Genomic DNA, 20,575 nt, shown 5'->3' with positions numbered 1-20,575 from the left:
GTTCTTCCAAAAACTATTATAATTTCTCTCAATGCAACATGAGGTTCCCTGGCACAGGAAGGAAGCCGACTTGTTTCCAAACAACTGAGGCTGGATCACTAAATATGTACGCACTACAACATAAAATAAACATCCCAGAACAAAATAACACTATTCGCTACAAATATTTTCTGCGGGTTTTCATTAAAGCAAATGATTGAATTACTTTATTAAATTCAATAGAGCCAGCCAGGTCTCTTTCAATACTTAGGAAGGCTATATTTGAAAGTCCCTCTTGCCCCATTGTTGACCGTAAGTAACTTTTGATGAACTTCACCCTGCTAAAACTTTTGTTCTGTAGGAGCACTACTTACAGACAAAGTCAGAAATATTCTGTACAAATTAGCAAGGTTACGGTAAACGGTCTGTATATCATTGGCTAACAAGGTCAACACATCGTCTAATGTTAACTGCTGGTTGTCAGAGAATATGTCCTGATACAGTGTACAAAAAGAAGAAGAATCTTCCACAGCATCGGGCACAGAGACATCACCTGCATAAAATGTAGCTAACTCAACGCGTCAAAATGATCTGAGCTAGTATAAGGTTTAGGATCCAGTGCTGAACAGTATTTCTAAAATCTTGAAACCTTAATGTCACCTAAGCAACAAAGGTATCAATGAGAAAATAAAAGGTTTCTACTTCAGATGCCTGCCTCCCACTCTCTAAAGGATTATCGTCAGCTGCTTCATCATGAAAGCTTTTCTTAGCCCTCTTCCTTTTTTGTTGAAAGTATGTTGATGTCCCACACTCTTCAGCCATGTTTCTAGCATCTGTTTCAAACTGATCACATATAGCATCTGACCGAATCTTCTCTGGTTCCTTACAACATGTCACAACCATATGTTCTGCAGTCGCTAAGTCATTACTTTGCAAATATGTTGACAGTGCATGCACAGTTTGCAATACTTTGTGCCAAACACATATTAAGAATGTATACTTCAGAGCGGCCAGAAGCACGGAAACTGCTCTCCTGAACATCCGTGAGGACCTGCTCCTGAACCTCGATTCCAACACTCCCTGTGTTCTCATTCTGCTCGATCTCTCCTCTGCCTTTGACACTGTCAACCATGCCATCCTGCTCAACCGTCTCCGTGATAACCTGGGTATCTCTGGTCAGGCTCTGGCATGGCTGACCTCTTTCCTTTCCGGTCGACCCTCCCAGGTCCAAATGGGCTCCTTCCTCTCTGACATCTTTTTCTCCACCTGTGGTGTCCCCCAGGGATCCAACCTCTCTCCCTGGCTTTTCAACCAGTATCTGGCACTCCTTGCCCACCGTATCGCCGCTCTCTGCCCCCACTTCCAGTGCTATGCGGACGATACCCAGCTCATTTTCAGGCTACCCTCGGCCTCCTCCTCTCCTTCCCTCATCTATGACTGTCTGTCTGCTATCCAGGAATGGTGTGCCGTCAATGACCTCTGCCTTAACGCCAGTAAGACTGAGATTCTACTCATCGGCGCACCCACTCCCTCCTTCCCTGCAGCTCTCTGGCCGGCCTCCCTTGGCCCCCTTCCGGCCCCTACCTGCAAGGCTAAAAACCTCGGGGTCATCTTCGACTCCACACTCTCCTTCTCTCCTCATATATCTGACGTCTCTAAGAAGTCACACTACCAGCTGCACCTCCTCAGAGGTATTCTTCCCTTCCTCTCCTTCCCCCAGAAGCTCACTGTCTCCCGAGCCCTGGTTCTCTCAAGGCTGGACTACTGCAACAGCCTCTATCTTAATCTGCCTGCCTCCACTCTCCGCCCTCTGCAACTTATCCAGAACAGAACTGCGAGACTTGTCCTTGGCCTCAAGCCCAGGGACCGTATCTCTCCAGGACTAAAATCTCTTCACTGGCTCCCAGTGGCTGCGAGGATTAAGTTCAAAACCCTCTGCATTGTCCACAAGGCCTTCTGGGGCCTGGGGCCTAAATACCTTCAACTCTCTCTTCCTAAATATCTTCCTTCACGAGCCCTTCGCTCATCCGTCTCCAACTCCCTCATGGTCAGCTGCTTCTCTAAGCAACGAGCTGGGGGTAGATCTCTCTCCGCAGCAGGGGCCTCCCTCTGGAACAGCCTTCCTGCCTCCCTGAAACTTGAGGAGAACCATCTCCGGTTCCGGAAGCACCTCAAAACCTTCCTCTTCGCTTCTGCCTTCTCTCTCCCTCTCCCCTGCTAAACCTTCTTAACTCCCCACTGAATTCTGCACTAAACCTGCATCTGGGCCACTCTCAGCGACCTCGGTCCAGGGCCCAGCCACTCTCCACTTGCACTGCCTCCCTGGCTCCCCCTGCACTGTGGGACTGTCACTGTATCCCTACAGCCCCCTTCCCAGCACTTCCCAGCACTTGCTCTGCACTTACCTCGCACTTGCCACCAGCTGGCCCTTTTTATTTATCATTTATTATTTATTTTTTATTACGCTACTTACCTTGTACTGCACTTTCCCCCCACCTCCTCCCCCTGCACTTTCTCCTTTTCCCCTTACCTCTGCACTTGCGCGATCTGAATGACACCTGGCCTAGTAGGATCGTTTGTCTGTCTTCCCCTTGTTTCCCTCCCTCCCTGCCTCGTCGCGCCTTGAAACACTTGTGTATAGGCGCGTTACAAATACCATATCATATCATATCATATCTAAAGTTTCAATTGTGTTCCAGAGCACCTGTGCATCCCAATGAGCTTTTCCATTTGCATTTGGAATGTATGCAGAGGATGTTCGGCTGAATGCTGGGCTAGTTGGTACAATGTTTTCTTTCACAGAGTCTACTGCCCTGTTATGACTAGCCCATTTAGTGCATCTAGTGTCAGTTAGCATTTCTAATGTCAGGGCTGTTTCCTTTAGGTAATGCTCCTGCTGCTATTCCTGCAGAACTTTTATGCAAGGCAGACGGCTTGTAAGAAAAGTGTACAGTGACTCAAGTGTACCAGAAACGATGTTTCCTTTTATACATGAGTGTGCCACATCAATAAGCACAAGGTTTAAGTTGAGTGTACAACAATGAACATATATAGCTCTGGGCGAGACTTATTTCACAAGTGCTTGAAGTCCAGCAATACATCTGGACATAGTGCTTGCACCATCACACCCCTGCCCATGGATTAAGGAAGCATCAAGTTCCAGGGACACTAAAGTTGATGTTAATAATTCGTAAAATTCTGACGATCCTGCTCCAGGAAGTTCATTAAATGTTAATAAAAACGCTCAGCTACTTGACCACATGATGTTGTGTATCTAAGAGATAAGGAAATTAATCAACTGTGCCGACATCTTTTGTAGAGTCAGCAACGACACTATATCATTTGGCCATTTTAACTTCTTCAAGGATAACACGCATTGTCTCTTTCACTAGCGCACTACTGAAATCATTCTGAATGTCCAGGCTCAAATAGCTTTCATTCCACTTACCATGAGCAATATGATGGGCTAAAACATTGTCATACTTGGACATCATCTTAAGTAACTCGAAAATATTTCCTTCCTTGGGTGTACTTCCCAATCCTGCGTGTTCCCTGTGTCCATCGCCTGTTGGAAGCCCACATGCATTGGGTCAATTATTCCAGACGTATCTACCCAATCTTGGAGGTGTCCCAAAACGACCTTAGCATATCATTTCCTCGCCCCATCTAACAGTGAGATTGGGCGGTCATTTTCTGGTTGGTCTTTACTCCTCTTCTTGAAGATTGCGACTATTAATGCCTCCGGCCAGGTACTAGGGATTAAGCCTGTTGAGATAACGGCATTACAAACTCTTGTCATCACCGATCCCCATATTTTTAACTCAACCTTGAACAGATCCACAGGTACACAATCAGGCCTTGGCACCTTTCTGCCCCCCTCCACTCCCAAGGCTACAACAGCCTCATTTACCTGTTCCATACTCACTATCATATCTGAACCGTGTACATGTGATAACCCTACTTGTATGCCCAAGTTCGATACACTACTTGGAGATCCAGGGATTTTATACAAGTTGGAAAAAGGAACTCTCCAAGTTTCCTTAGTTATTTTATAATGGGAAACATGACGTTCTTCTGTATATATACCCCCCACCAAGCTCCAAAAACCACATTTATAATTTGCTGTATTTGCCTCCAACATTGCTTCCCATCTTGTCCCGTAGAACAGTTTTTGCGTGGACGCAACCATTGCTTTATATTTAATTGTATGGCATCAACAACTCAGCTTTTTTTTAAACGGTTTAAAATGTCCCTCCTACAAGATCGAAATTCAGCATCATATCATCCCTGGCCCAGATGAACAGGTCTCTTAAATTTGGCACCGGAAGCAATGCTGCAACCATTTCATCAAAATGAATTAATGCACCCTGCGGTCCTCTTGACAAGTCACAAATGGCCTCAATATGTCCTATGATTCTTGCATATCTATCTGGTAAACAACCCTTGGTCACCACCTCTACCCACTTACCAGCCCTTCTCGTACCTTTGCTCTTGCTTGTCAGTGGAACATTTGGGGTGGATTTTGAAAGCAGACAGAATACCTTGTGAGGATTTTGCTGCTTTGGCAAGTTCCGCTTTGCTGACCTGTTATCGTCTTGTAGCACCAGACAGTTTATGTTTAGCTGATGACTCTGGCTTCATGCTACTCTATTCCCTAGTTCTGCAGAAAGAGAAGGAATGCAACACAGACTATCTAGCCATTTGAATGTGCGCTGGATACTCAGAAAGCACAATAGCACCCCCCACGAATAAGGATGTACTAAACCATCTGTCATAAATATAATTTATACACACTTGAATGTATTTTGTTCCTTATATAGACCTATGCTTCAAATGTCTTGTAGTTATACCCCATTTTACACATTCTGAATCCCCCAAAAAGTTAATGTCGTATAGGTATGTTTGTATGCCACTGGTTGGATTAATGAATCAAATGTAATGGCTGGTGCTGGTATGTTTTGGCGCCAGGCTAGGTTGATTGAAAGCTGCATGGGCTACTTTATTGCTCCCTGCTGTTTTGGTGAGGTCTGCCCTGTTCAACTATACATGGAAAAGGCTTTTTTTCAACACTTATGCTACCAAAGAAAGAAGAAACCAAACTAGAAGAACCATGCAGTGTGCAGCAGGTCAATGGACACTTTGATCATGATATGTCAGGATTCATTTTAATCAGCATAACATTGCTTAATGTAGTGATTCCTATTGCGAGGAGAACATTTTGACAATCCATGAGTGAGCTGCTCTGCTGCGGTACTTTAAGAAGTAGTGCCTAATGATATCCCTCCAACCCAGACCTTAAAGCAGAGAACTGCATGCACATGAAAGAGTTGCTGACTGATAATGCCAGTACAAAATGACATGACAGTGACACAGTAAGAAAGGGCTAGACTTGCTGAACCAAAATACCAGTCTAACCAAGTAATAACACATACCATGCTTGCTTTATCAAGATGCCCAGAAAAAAAGGCATGCCACAGAAAGAAAGGGCTGGACTGGCTGTCCCAAAAGGCCAGTCTAGCCAAGTAATAACACGTACCATGCTTGCTTTATCAAGATGCCCAGAATAAAAGTCATTCCACAGTAAGAACTGGCTAGACTGGCTCTTTCAAAATGCCAGTCTAGCCAAGTAATAACACATGCCATGCTTGCTTTATCAAGATGCACAGAAAGAGGTGGACTACCCGAATGTTTGGAGCTGCTTTTCAGAATCGTACGATTGATGTTTTTTTGCTGATGAACTTGTTGACACAAGTGCCCATCTTTCCTCTCTGTAATTCTTTCGAGGGTCAGACATGTTCCACCTCTGTCCCCTTTCCCTCTTCCCAGTCCCTATATTCTGTCTTCTATATGTGTCCGCTTGCCTTTTGCTATTTCTGTGTACAGGTGATGGCCTGGTTTCATGTTTGGTCTCTTCACTGTATACATTTCAATGCTAAGTATGGTCAGTTGAATGAATCTTTATTTAAATTTTCTTCTGATCCTTAAACATTATTAAAATGCAATAAATATAATTAGATCACGGTGCCAGCTCTTCCAACACTAAGAGAGCCTGGACTGCGATTTCATCTCTGTTTATGGACTCCTGGCAATGCTGCCGGTTCCCACATCTTCTCCTTCGAATCTTCCAATGGCTACATTTTTCTGTCACTGTGTACACACAGTGGGTCCTCTTATTTGTTGTAAATGCAATTGCAATTGTTTATTTGTAAAGTGCTTATACACAAGTGAAGTGCTTCAAAGCGCTTCCTCCTCGTCACACTAACCACCAGCTGCTTTCTCCCGTTTCGACTGATGTGATGTTACGGCTTGAGCTGGTGTCTATTGGATTCTTCTGGATATGTGTGTTGAGCTCACATGCTGGCCTCAGCATTGCACCTCGAACTGTGGCAAGTGACCTTAACTGGCATAAGAGGCACTGGGCTGTGGCTCGGGACCACGCACGATCATCTAACACATGACACAGCCAGGTGGTGCGGACTCACTTCATTAGAGTCAAACCAAAAGGCATACCATTTTACAATTTCTCTACATTCCATTGCCTCTAAATTCCAATGTCGATACAGTTTAATGTCTCAACAAAACAAAGTCAAAACATCCCATTGTCTTTAAATTCCCAATATCTCGACATTCCGATGCCTCTACAGATCTAAAGATGATATAGACAAGGAATGTAGACACAATTGACACCAAATTCTCTTTGATAGAAAGAACAATCGTTTGATGTTATCAATTGACTTCACAGAATATATGAATTAGCAATTCTTTCTCTACAAGGGAAAAAAAGGATTACGTTGCTATTGAGGCTTTTCTATAGCTGTTAAACTGCATTACAATTTGGAAGCTGAATATGATCGCTAATTTCATCCTGGCATGACATACTGGGTTATTACAATAAAATGCAAGTGTGGAGTGCTCGTGTCCTGTCACAAAGGTTTCTCATGAGACGAGACGAGTGCGCAAGGAGCGGCGCGTGCGATAAAGACATTACGAGAGGAGCAGGACTGCAGAGCAGAATGCTTTCATGCCGCTCCCAGAGATTGTAATGGACAATCATATGCCATAAATACAAATAAATCATAAAGCATAGTTACATGATCCAGAGTCGTGGGCCTTATTGTGGAGAACAGCAGTGCCCTACATAATTGGCAATGCGGTGGGACTCTCCACACCACAAAGACTAAACGCCTGGAAGACCTACCCAGGAACAAAATGCAAGGAGCAAATCTGCTACCACCCTTTCCCCCACATCACATAGGCCAGTGTTATGTTATGATATGATATGATATTCATAACGTGCTTAGTAAACAGAGGTTGCTCCGTGTGGTTTTGCTTCCAAGGCAAGGACTTTGCCCCTGAGCTATCCTCCCGAGACTGTTGGCAGGAACATAGTGGGAGCTACTATTTACTACCTACATGGAGGCACTGAGAGTTGCAGTAGATGCTGTGGAAAGAAAGGAAGCCGTGCCGTTGAATGCAATGGGTGTGGAAGTTCAGCTAATATTTGATGGGTTGAACCTACAAGAAGTACAGAGGATGAGGATGACATTTATAGAGAAGCAGGAGAAAATTAAGAAGAGTCTCCAACAAGGAGAACATTGTGTTGCACAAGTTGGGATTTTACATTAGGAAATAAGACGGCATGAACAGAGTGGGTAATTACATGGTGGGAATGTGCAAAATGGAGGCATTGTGAGAATTTGGGAACAACACAGAAATCATGATTAGGGGCATGTTGACCGGGCATACCAACAACAAGAAAGTACAAGACCCATTTATACTACTAAAGGAACTCCCTCTGGATAAGGCAATTCCAGATCACCAGAGTGACTGAAGAAACAGTAGTAAGATGCAAAGAAATGGTGGAAGAAGAGTGTCCAGTGAAGAATGTGTTCTGTGGGTCAGGAGATGAAGAGATGGCGTCCAACACTACATTAAAGAAGGGGACGAAAAGAGAAGAGAAATACTGAATTGTCACAGGTGTGGCAACTCTATACACTTAGCCAAAGACAGGCAGTGCCCAGTGAACAGCAAGGAATGTGCAAACTGTGGAAGAATAGAACGCTTTGCCAAAGCATGGCGAGAAAGACTGGCATAGTGACAGCAGGGGAAACAAGAGAAGATAGAACAGACCAGGAGTCCTAGGAGGATGATTCACCTACAAAATTGATGCTCAATATTCGGAAACGCAGAAAAGAGAATGCCTATTGTGTAATAAAGGGAGATGCAAATGAGACAAGGTGAATCTGACATGACCTTATTGTCAATGGATGCCTACAAAGCAATGGTAGGATGACGGAATGTCACAGTCAAAAAAACAAGATAACAGCCAAAGGTCTTCGTCAGATCTAGTATCCAGCTGCTGGGATAGGTCACATTTTGAATACGTTTTTACGAGGAAAGAAGGCTAGAACAAAAATATACTTCTCTGAGAAGGGACCAGCAGTATCAGGCTGGGATGAGCAAAGTTAGACTTCCAAAATAGACAATCACCCCATGGATCAAGTACCGTCAATAGAGCAGAAAGATAATAGTTTCTCAGAGAAAGACTATCTAGCGCACTCTTCTCGGATTCGCTGGGGTGTATCTGAGTTTATGTGCATCGAATATATTGAAACACAACGTTCATCTGGTCCCGGCCACTGCCCGTAATGCACTCAAATAACAATTACAGAAAATGTTGCAAGAATCCACCATTGAACCTGTGGAATCAAGAGTGTTTCAACCCAGTGGTTTTAAACAAGAAACCCCAATCGAAGGCATTGGGAATTTGCATTGACTATGCAGTTTGAACCAGGAGGTAGTCACAGATAGCTTACCGCCCCCCCCCCCCCCCCTCTCCCTCAACTATCAATGAGCTCATCTTGATGATTAGGGAAGCAAGGTTCTTCACCAAATTACAGATGTGAAATGTATATCACTGGATACATCTACATAAGCAATCCACAGCACTCCCTGCTTCTATCACCCCGTCCGGAACTTTCCAATTCATTCGCGCGCCGTTTGGTTTGTCCTCCACTGCATCCGTTTTTCAAAGTATGACGTACATTGTATGAAGCAAAGTGATAAAGGTGTCATATTGTCAGGAAGACATCTTGGTGCATGCAGCGCATGAACAGACATGTGAAAAGGTGTTAAAAGAAGTATTATGATGATTAAAAGAAGGCGTGTAAGATAAAGACCAATGACGTTGAGTGCTTGGAGCAGACGAGCTCAGCAAATGGGATTAATCCAGTTAGGTATTTGCTATAAGCCACAGTCAATGCACCATCTCCGAAAAACAAGGTTGAGGCTTTTCGGGTTGGCTGAAGTATTATGCGTTGTGCGTGCCGCAGTTCTCAGCACAGTTAACATGAGGAGCCTTATGATGAAAGGCACGGAGTTCGAAGGGACTTCGACACAAAGGAAGGAGTTTAACGATGCGAAAAGGATGACTGTAGAAGTACCATGCTTGATGTTCAGTCCAAAATAGAAAACATACTTCAGCACAGATGCCAGTGCATATGGAAGACGAGCCCAATTGCCACAGAATGTTTGGTGCTCTTTGCATTTAAGGCACTCTCAGCATCATAAAGAAATTAATCAACAATAAAAAAAATATGTCGGTGTGTGCCTGAGCAGTAGAGTGCTTCCAAAGCTGCGTGTGGTGAGTCACTGACTACAGATCTTTGATTCGCAGGTTAAGCCCTGGAGGTCCCAGAATGTCGATCCCCGGACTAGCCCACATAGCAGCCATGTTGCAGGGATAAATGTTCACTATGTTACACATCCCGGCTTGGAAGAACTCTGATGGTGATCGCATGTCTCAATTGCCGGTGAGAGACAAGGAAGACACCTTCCTGCGTGTCTTGTGGCATCTGTGGGTGTCATGCAAGATGGGTGTTCTTGGGGATGAGTGAAAAGCACTGGGCAGAAGAAATGGAGCAGAACAGTACCATGACACAGCTACAAAATTAAATCAAGAATGGGTGGCCAGACAAGGGGCAGAATCCGAAGGCCTGCACCCATCATAAAATAGTTCCGCTCCAGGAATTAAGAAAAACAATAATAGACAGAACTCATTCGGGTCACTTTGGAACCAACATGACTAAGACAGTCAGAAGCGTATTGGTGCCCAGGATGGACACAGTGCCATGTGCGCCAACAGTAATACATTTTTGCTTGGGAGAAAAGCTCCATTGCTATGCTCAGCAATACCAGCAGATGAATGGGAGAAAATTGGATTGGACTTATGCAGTTCACTGGATGTCATGCAGCAAGAGCCTTAATATGTGATAGTAACAGTAGATGAACTTTCGAAGTGGACAAAGGTAGTGTTTGGGTCGGACATCACAATGAAAGTGCTTATTGAAGCTCTAGAGATAATATTCAGAAAGGAAGGGTGGCCCAAGTAGATGGTGAAGGAAAATGGCATCGAGGTCACGTCAGTAAAAATGAAGCAGGTGAAAGATGCACTTTATCATCCCCAGGCCAATGGATTGACTGAGAGGCCAAACAGATTCATCAAGGGGTCAATTCAGCTTGCCACAGCATGGGGCATGTACAACCAGGCGATGATAATAGAAGCAGTTGCAATACACAGGTGCACTCTGAACATGAAATCAAGTGTGTTCCCTTTCCACTTGAGGAGGGTGGGTGGGAAGTTGAATCTGTCCTAGTGCCTCCACGGCTGCCCAAGATAGGGTCTTGGTACAATAAGCACTGAACAATGTGAAGAACACCAGTGGTGAAATGTGATCGGGTGAATATAAAGGTGCGACATAAGAACAGAGTCACCAGATCCAAATAAAGTCGACGATTGAAGATGATGGAGAAAGGAACGAGTCATGTGTGCAGACAGGAAGGGACTAGGTGGAACATAGAGAGAGTGGCATCATTTCCAAAAAGTATGGAAAGAACATGAGTGGAGAGCGAAATGTCTCCAAGAGAGCATGACAGTCGACATATGGAGGAGAGAGGAGGAGCACGGTAACAAGAGATTGAAGGATTGTGGGTCCATGTCACAATTTAAAGGGAGACAGTCAGCCATTGGTGACTGAAGGAGGAGACCAAAAGAGGCAGGTGTTAAGAATGAGTACACTCAACCCAGTAGGGTTAGGAAGAAGATACCTGACTGTGCCATTAAATATGCAATGTCACAATATGAAAACATTGCCTCGCCTACTATTCGCATTATCCTATATCGCCATCTAGGTCCACGATCTAGAAACATCCATGCCTCCTTGTTCGGAGGCCCGCTGCCTTCTAGATGGTATAAAGAAAGAATACACCTCTTGCTTGGGATACACTGCTTCATAGCCGTCGCAAAGCAATCCTCCACTTTCAAAAACAGCTAAACTCTCACCTTTTCAACCAAGGCCCTCCATCATGCAATGCCTTCTCTTTTCCCCTCTACCTCTTCTCCTCAAGAATGTTATCTATTTTCCTCCCTGCATTTTAAGTAACACTGATTCAAAGTTCCATTTCACTGCTCTAAAATGGGTTTTCTCATTAAAGTGAACAATTGTATTTGTCTAATAGTTGAAAGGAGAGCCACCATCTCTTTCTTGTTCGCAATCCGAGAGCATATTGATTTCTCATGCTATTGTTTTCCCCCTCTTGGTTGACTTGTGAGGGTTTACTTGCTTCTAGCAGCAGTGCTGCAAGATCATTTGCTGCCTTTTCGAAAAAAAGTCCTTTTGGGGAGTATGGATGGGCCTTATTAAGGGGCTGTGAGTTTTCCGGGTCCATCCTATCGTATGGGGTGCTAGTTGGGACACGCCAGATCATATTCGCCTTAAAGATGTGCTAGGCCAGCTGGCAGATTTCCCAACAGTTCCTGATCTTTGCTCTGTGTTAGTTGTCTCAAGAGTGGGTGCTAAAATGGTGCTTGTCTGCACTTCTCTAACCCCTGTCCTAGATATTGGGATTATTCCCTCCTTACGGTTATGGCCGGGGGCATGGAAAGGGGTTTTCATTAGTTCTCCCTTACACCTTTTTCAGGATTCACTCCTCAGCAGTTAGGCAGCTAAAGGGATTTTTCCCATGTGTCCTTAGGGATTGTGCCTGAAAGTGAACCCCTAGAGAACGCAAATTGGCTTGATCAGCGGGCTATGCAGCAGACCCATCTAAGGGATTCAAGCCATATTCTCACCGGGCAAGCCTTATGGCATTCCCTTTCAGGATTTCAAAGACCTGCTCCTTGCCAACCATGCAATATGAATCACCTTTAAGGATTTCATCTTCTAAAGCTGGCCCATCAGGGTACTGCATATGGCAGACCACTCTCTGGTTTGTATGTGATTTTGCTTTAGAGGTGTTGGCCTACTTGACCAGCCTATCACCTTCTCACACCCCTTACTTGCTAAACCTAAGGGGGTTTGGTGATCTCTCGTTATAGATCCCGACCCTTTCCCACCTGAGCATTGAACATATTTGGAAGAAATGATGGGCATTCCACCGTTTGAAGGGTTGTGTTTCATTGATGCAAAGGCTCAAGGCCCTCGATATTCCAACCTTTCATGATAAAGTTGTGTAATCCTGGGAAGGTCGCATTGTGACAGTTCCCGTTTTTGCCTAATGCAAGGTTGCAGGAAAATAGGTTTGCTTCATTATGAAACAAGCGTTGGCAAAGCCAAGTGGCTGTGTCTCTCGTATGTCAACTGCAGAAAAAAATGCCCCAATGAGGTAATCATATGTCTGGCATAGCCACCATACTGCAAGGTATAACACCACATGTGCAGGTGCTGTCATTGAATGCCATGTACAGCCTCAGATGCCGCGAGATAAATCATGCGTGTTCGTGCAGGTGATCCTTGAGTATGAACATATCCACCATAACAGAGAAAAGGGTCCACCATGGGTCGATCAAAGAGAGTTGGCCAAACATACCACCATCAAAATGAAAAAGATGTAACCACGTAGGACCATGTTTAAAATCAGTAAAAGATTGGAATGGAGTGGTTGAAGGCTTTTCCTGCATCATGTGGTCCCGAATCAGTATTTTTGGGATAAATGCAGGACAAGGGAAAATATGACCATGCCTTTCTGGTGAGTACATTAACTTAGGCCTGTGAGTTGGGAGCCTTCATTGGTTAGAAATGGAATGGTTCACTGTGATATTAACGAATAAATAACAAAAACATTTTTAACAAAACATTTTTACTGAATTTTCAATTTAGCCCCCCAAAAACGTCCAGTTTCCCTTTGTTTATAACCCCACTCCAACCCCTCCCCACCATTTTAAATCCTTACCCAAGGCCCATATATATATATTTTTTGTAAATTTAGTATTTTTTTGGTAAAAATGATTTGTTAAAAATGTGGTTCGTTATTATCTTTTCGTTATTATCACTGGATACCTTTAGGGATCAAGTCTCTTGAAGTCACACTTGGTCAAAAAGTCTGTATTAGTTTTGTTACCTTTCACACAGCTGATTTTCTCTAAGTCACCATTTTATTTATTTATTTAACATTTATAGAGCGTGCCAAACCCGTGGGTATCTGGGCGCTGGAAAACAGGTAATGCGGTACAGTCAACATTAGAAAACATATGTTTGGCATATATTACATTGAACATATTTACAGACATAGGATAATTTACAGATGATGTTTACAGATTCAGCTAAGGAGGTGGTGTGATAGCTGCAATGCACTTTTGGAGCGAGGAACGCTCTTTCCCTGACTGGCGCAGGCTGCAGGGAGTAGGAGAAAGCAACCCAGACATCCTCGGCACAAGTGCAACATTAGTGGCTATGCTTTAAGAACAGGCCTTGAAAGTTCTATGTTTGATAATCCTCTGTCAGGACAAATCTGAAATCCATCTTTAAATTGTCTTTTTGAATGGCTGGAAAAACGTGTAAAATCATTCAGAAAGTCAGACAAGGCAAGCTCATAAAGTGCTCATCGGATGGAATTAATTCATCCTTTAAATTCAATTTGAAAGCACAGCATTTCATTATGCCCTATGGCCGCGACAAACGAATTGGACTAATTTGGAGTTGTAAACATATGGGCTTTAAATTGCCTTATAAAACAAAGTTTGCAGTGAGTTGAACACACCCAAGATTTCAGAAATGTATGCGCGGTTTACAATGTCAGTGACTGTGATGTGAAAACAAACTCTGGCCGCTTAGCATGGAATGCCACATGGCTTAGCTTCGTATCCATTAAGTGCCTGCAGAATGAAATGCCACCTCAGTTAGCTTCATAAACATTAAGTGCCGGCGGAATGAAAGGCCACCTCATTTAGCTTCATATACATTAAGTGCCAGCAGAATGAAATTCCACATGAGTTAGCTTCATAAACATTAAGTGCCGGCAGAATGAAATGCCACCTCAGTTAGCTTCATATATATTAAGTGCCGGCAGAATGAAATGCCACCTCTGTTAGCTTCATATACATTAAGTGCCTGCAGAATGAAATGCCACCTCAGTTAGCTTCATAAACATTAAGTGCCGGCAGAATGAAATGCCACCTCAGTTAGCTTCATATACATTAAGTGCCGGCAGAATGAAATGCCACCTCAGTTAGCTTCATATACATTAAGTGCCGGCAGAATGAAATGCCACCTCAGTTAGCTTCATATACATTAAGTGCCGGCAGAATGAAATGCCACCTCAGTTAGCTTCATATACATTAAGTGCCGGCAGAATGAAATGCCACCTCAGCTAGCTTCATATACATTAAGTGCCGGCAGAATGAAATGCCACCTCAGCTAGCTTCATATACATTAAGTGCCGGCAGAATGAAATGCCACTTCAGCTAGCTTCATATACATTAAGTGCCGGCAGAATGAAATGCCACCTCAGCTAGCTTCATATACATTAAGTGCCGGCAGAATGAAAGGCCACCTCAGTTAGCTTCATATACATTAAGTGCCGGCAGAATGAAATGCCACCTCAGTTAGCTTCATATACATTAAGTGCCGGCAGAATGAAAGGCCACCTCAGTTAGCTTCATATACATTAAGTGCCGGCAGAATGAAATGCCACCTCAGTTAGCTTCATATACATTAAGTGCCGGCAGAATGAAAGGCCACCTCATTTAGCTTCATATACATTAAGTGCCGGCAGAATGAAAGGCCACCTCAGTTAGCTTCATATACATTAAGTGCCGGCAGAATGAAATGCCACCTCAGTTAGCTTCATATACATTAAGTGCCGGCAGAATGAAATGCCACCTCAGTTAGCTTCATATACATTAAGTGCCGGCAGAATGAAATGCCACCTCATTTAGCTTCATAAACATTAAGTGCCGGCGGAATGAAAGGCCACCTCATTTAGCTTCATATACATTATGTGCTGGCAGAATGAAATGCCACCTCATTTAGCTTCGTATTCATTAAGTGCCTGCAGAATGAAAGGCCACCTCATTTAGCTTCATATACATTAAGTGCCGGCAGAATGAAAGGCCACCTCAGTTAGCTTCATATACATTAAGTGCCGGCAGAATGAAATGCCACCTCAGTTAGCTTCATATACATTAAGTGCCGGCAGAATGAAATGCCACCTCAGTTAGCTTCATATACATTAAGTGCCAGCAGAATGAAATGCCACCTCAGTTAGCTTCATATACATTAAGTGCCGGCAGAATGAAATGCCACCTCAGTTAGCTTCATATACATTAAGTGCCGGCAGAATGAAATGCCACCTCAGCTAGCTTCATATACATTAAGTGCCGGCAGAATGAAATGCCACCTCAGCTAGCTTCATATACATTAAGTGCCGGCAGAATGAAATGCCACTTCAGCTAGCTTCATATACATTAAGTGCCGGCAGAATGAAATGCCACCTCAGCTAGCTTCATATACATTAAGTGCCGGCAGAATGAAATGCCACCTCAGTTAGCTTCATATACATTAAGTGCCGGCAGAATGAAAGGCCACCTCAGTTAGCTTCATATACATTAAGTGCCGGCAGAATGAAATGCCACCTCAGTTAGCTTCATATACATTAAGTGCCGGCAGAATGAAATGCCACCTCAGTTAGCTTCATATACATTAAGTGCCGGCAGAATGAAATGCCACCTCATTTAGCTTCATAAACATTAAGTGCCGGCGGAATGAAAGGCCACCTCATTTAGCTTCATATACATTATGTGCCGGCAGAATGAAAGGCCACCTCATTTAGCTTCGTATTCATTAAGTGCCTGCAGAATGAAAGGCCACCTCATTTAGCTTCATATACATTAAGTGCCGGCAGAATGAAAGGCCACCTCAGTTAGCTTCATATACATTAAGTGCCGGCAGAATGAAAGGCCACCTCATTTAGCTTCATATACATTAAGTGCCGGCAGAATGAAAGGCCACCTCATTTAGCTTTGTATTCATTAAGTGCCTGCAGAATGAAAGGCCACCTCATTTAGCTTCATATACATTAAGTGCCGGCAGAATGAAATGCCACCTCAGTTAGCTTCATATACATTAAGTGCCGGCAGAATGAAAGGCCACCTCAGTTAGCTTCATATACATTAAGTGCCGGCAGAATGAAAGGCCACCTCATTTAGCTTCATATACATTAAGTGCTGGCAGAATGAAATGCCACATGACTTGGCTTCATATACATTAAGTGCCTGCAGAATGAAATTCCACATTTCTTGGCTTCATATACATTAAGTGCCTGCAGAATGAAATGCCACCTCAGTTAGCTTCATATACATTAAGTGCTGGCAGAATGAAATGCCACATGACTTGGCTTCATATACATTAAGTGTCTGCAAAATGAAATGCCACCTCTGTTAGCTTCATACACATTAATTGTGGCAAAATAAAATTCCGACTGACTTAGCTTCATATACATTAAGTGCTGGAAGAATGAAATGCCACCTCAGTTAGCTTCATATACATTAAGTGCTGGAAGAATGAAATGCCACACTGCTTGCCTTCATATACATTAAGCACTGGCAGAATTAAATTCAACATGACTTAACTTCGTATACATTAAATGCCAGCAGAATTGAATGCACATGACTTAGCGTCATATACATTAAGTGCCGGCAGAATGAAATGCCACCTCAGTTAGCTTCATATACATTAAGTGCCGGCAGAATGAAAGGCCACCTCAGTTAGCTTCATATACATTAAGTGCCGGCAGAATGAAAGGCCACCTCATTTAGCTTCATATACATTAAGTGCTGGCAGAATGAAATGCCACACTGCTTGCCTTCATATGCATTAAGTGCCTGCAAAATGAAATTCCACATGATGTAGTTTCATATACCTTAAGTGCCTGCAAAATGAAATTCCACCTCAGTTAGCTTCACATAAATTAAGTGCTGGCAGAATGAAATGCCACATGGCTTAGCTTCAAATACATTAAGTGCTGGCGGAATTAAATTCCACATGACTTAACTTCGTATACATTAAGTGCCAGCAGAATTGAATGCACATGATTTACCTTCATGTACATTAAGTGCTGGCAGAATGAAGTGCCACATGGCTAAGCTTCATATACATTAAGCACTGGCGGAATTAAATTCCACATGACTTAACTTCGTATACATTAAGTGCCAGCAGAATTGAATGCACATGATTTACCTTCATGTACAGTAAGTGCTGGCAGAATGAAATGCCACATGGCTTAGCTTCAGATACATTAAGTGCTGGCGGAATTACATTCCACATGACTTAACTTCGTATACATTAAGTGCCAGCAGAATTGAATGCACATGATTTACCTTCATATAAATAAAGTGCTGGCAGATTGAAATGCCACATGGCTTAGCTTCATATACATTAAGTGCCGGCAGAATGAAATGCCACTTCAGCTAGCTTCATATACATTAAGTGCCGGCAGAATGAAATGCCACCTCAGTTAGCTTCATATACATTAAGTGCCGGCAGAATGAAATGCCACCTCAGTTAGCTTCATATACATTAAGTGCCGGCAGAATGAAAGGCCACCTCATTTAGCTTCATATACATTAAGTGCCGGCAGAATTAAATGCCACCTCATTTAGCTTCGTATTCATTAAGTGCCGGCAGAATGAAATGCCACCTCAGTTAGCTTCATATACATTAAGTGCCGGCAGAATGAAATGCCACCTCAGTTAGCTTCATATACATTAAGTGCCGGCGGAATGAAATGCCACCTCATTTAGCTTCATATACATTAAGTGCCGGCAGAATGAAAGGCCACCTCATTTAGCTTCATATACATTAAGTGCTGGCAGAATGAAATGCCACCTCATTTAGCTTCATATACATTAAATGCCGGCAGAATGAAATGCCACCTCATTTAGCTTCATATACGTTAAGTGCCGGCAGAATGAAATGCCACCTCATTTAGCTTCGTATTCATTAAGTGCCTGCAGAATGAAAGGCCACCTCATTTAGCTTCATATACATTAAGTGCCGGCAGAATGAAAGGCCACCTCAGTTAGCTTCATATACATTAAGTGCCGGCAGAATGAAAGGCCACCTCATTTAGCTTCATATACATTAAGTGCTGGCAGAATGAAATGCCACATGACTTGGCTTCATATACATTAAGTGCCAGCAGAATGAAAGGCCACCTCATTTAGCTTCATATAAATTAAGTGCCTGCAGAATGAAATGCCACCTCAGTTAGCTTCATATAAATTAAGTGCTGGCAGAATGAAATGCCACATGGCTTAGCTTCAAATACATTAAGTGCTGGCGGAATTAAATTCCACATGACTTAACTTCGTATACATTAAGTGCCAGCAGAATTGAATGCACATGATTTACCTACATATAAATAAAGTGCTGGCAGAATGAAATGCCACATGGCTTAGCTTCATATACATTAAGTGCCGGCAGAATGAAATGCCACTTCAGCTAGCTTCATATACATTAAGTACAGGCAGAATGAAATGCCACCTCAGTTAGCTTCATATACATTAAGTGCCGGCAGAATGAAATGCCACCTCAGTTAGCTTCATATACATTAAGTGCCGGAAGAATGAAAGGCCACCTCATTTAGCTTCATATACATTAAGTGCCGGCAGAATGAAATGCCACCTCATTTAGCTTCGTATTCATTAAGTGCCGGCAGAATGAAATGCCACCTCAGTTAGATTCATATACGTTAAGTGCCGGCAGAATGAAATGCCACCTCATTTAGCTTCATATACGTTAAGTGCTGGCAGAATGAAATGCCACCTCATTTAGCTTTGTATTCATTAAGTGCTGGCAGAATGAAATGCCACCTCAGTTAGCTTCGTATACATTAAGTGCCTGCAGAATGAAAGGCCACCTCATTTAGCTTCATATACATTAAGTGCCGGCAGAATGAAAGGCCACCTCAGTTAGCTTCATATACATTAAGTGCCGGCAGAATGAAAGGCCACCTCAGTTAGCTTCATATACATTAAGTGCTGGCAGAATGAAAGGCCACCTCATTTAGCTTCATATACATTAAGTGCTGGCAGAATGAAATGCCACATGACTTGGCTTCATATACATTAAGTGCCGGCAGAATGAAATGCCACCTCAGTTAGCTTCATATACATTAAGTGCTGGCAGAATGAAATGCCACCTCATTTAGCTTCATATACATTAAGTGCCAGCAGAATGAAATGCCACCTCAGTTAGCTTCATATACATTAAGTGCCAGCAGAATGAAAGGCCACCTCAGTTAGCTTCATATACATTAAGTGCCGGCGGAATGAAATGCCACCTCAGTTAGCTTCATATACATTAAGTGCCGGCGGAATGAAATGCCACCTCAGTTAGCTTCATATACATTAAGTGCTGGCAGAATGAAATGCCACCTCATTTAGCTTCATATACATTAAGTGACGACAGAATGAAATGCCGCCTCAGTTAGCTTCATATACATTAAGTGCTGGCAGAATGAAATGCCACCTCAGTTAGCTTCATATACATTAAGTGCCGGCAGAATGAAATGCCGCCTCAGTTAGCTTCATATACATTAAGTGCTGGCAGAATGAAATGCCACCTCATTTAGCTTCATATACATTAAGTGCTGGCAGAATGAAAGGCCGCCTCAGTTAGCTTCATATACATTAAGTGCCGGCAGAATGAAATGCCGCCTCAGTTAGCTTCATATACATTAAGTGCCGGCAGAATAAAAGGCCACCTCAGTTAGCTTCATATACGTTAAGTGCCGGCAGAATGAAATGCCACCTCATTTAGCTTCATATACATTAAGTGCTGGCAGAATGAAAGGCCACCTCAGTTAGCTTCATATACATTAAGTGCCGGCAGAATGAAAGGCCGCCTCAGTTAGCTTCATATACATTAAGTGCCGGCAGAATAAAAGGCCACCTCAGTTAGCTTCATATACGTTAAGTGCCGGCAGAATGAAATGCCACCTCATTTAGCTTCATATACATTAAGTGCTGGCAGAATGAAAGGCCACCTCATTTAGCTTCATATACATTAAGTGCTGGCAGAATGAAAGGCCACATTGCTTAGCTTTATATGCATTAATTGTCGGGGGAACAGCAGGAACATCAAACGTTTTCGGAAAAAAGCATAACATCCTTGAGTTTGCCTGTTTGGTCACCACCATTTGTCATTATGTGGTCACTTTTTCCACCGCACACCTAACTAATCATATCCTGATCAGCCCCATTTGCAAATACTTATGTAAGAACCTTTTCTATGAAATATTCTAGTAGTTCTTGACATAT

Source organism: Ambystoma mexicanum, chromosome 4q (assembly GCF_040938575.1).
Source record: "Ambystoma mexicanum isolate Mex_15411 chromosome 4q, UKY_AmexF1_1, whole genome shotgun sequence".
NCBI lineage: Eukaryota > Metazoa > Chordata > Amphibia > Caudata > Ambystomatidae > Ambystoma > Ambystoma mexicanum.
This window is presented reverse-complemented; position numbering follows the sequence as displayed.